Source organism: Accipiter gentilis, chromosome 24 (genome assembly GCF_929443795.1).
Source record: "Accipiter gentilis chromosome 24, bAccGen1.1, whole genome shotgun sequence".
In the NCBI taxonomy this organism is placed as follows: Eukaryota; Metazoa; Chordata; class Aves; order Accipitriformes; family Accipitridae; genus Astur; species Astur gentilis.
In genome coordinates, this window is record NC_064903.1 from 2,269,500 (window position 1) to 2,269,716 (window position 217).

Here is a 217-nt window from a genome sequence, read left to right on the forward strand (position 1 = left end):
GGCCCCGCGGGCCGAGGACTGCGGAGGACGGCGAGGCTCCCCACCCTTCTCCACGACCGGCCCAAGGGGCTCCGGGCCACCGCGAGCAGCCGCGGTAGGAGCGTCGCGACCCCGGCAGACCCCGATCTCCACTCCCCGGGGACGCCCTGCCCTCACCCAAAATGGCGGCTGTGGCGCCTCTCCCGCAGAACTCTCGCGAGGTTTGCGGCGGGGCCGG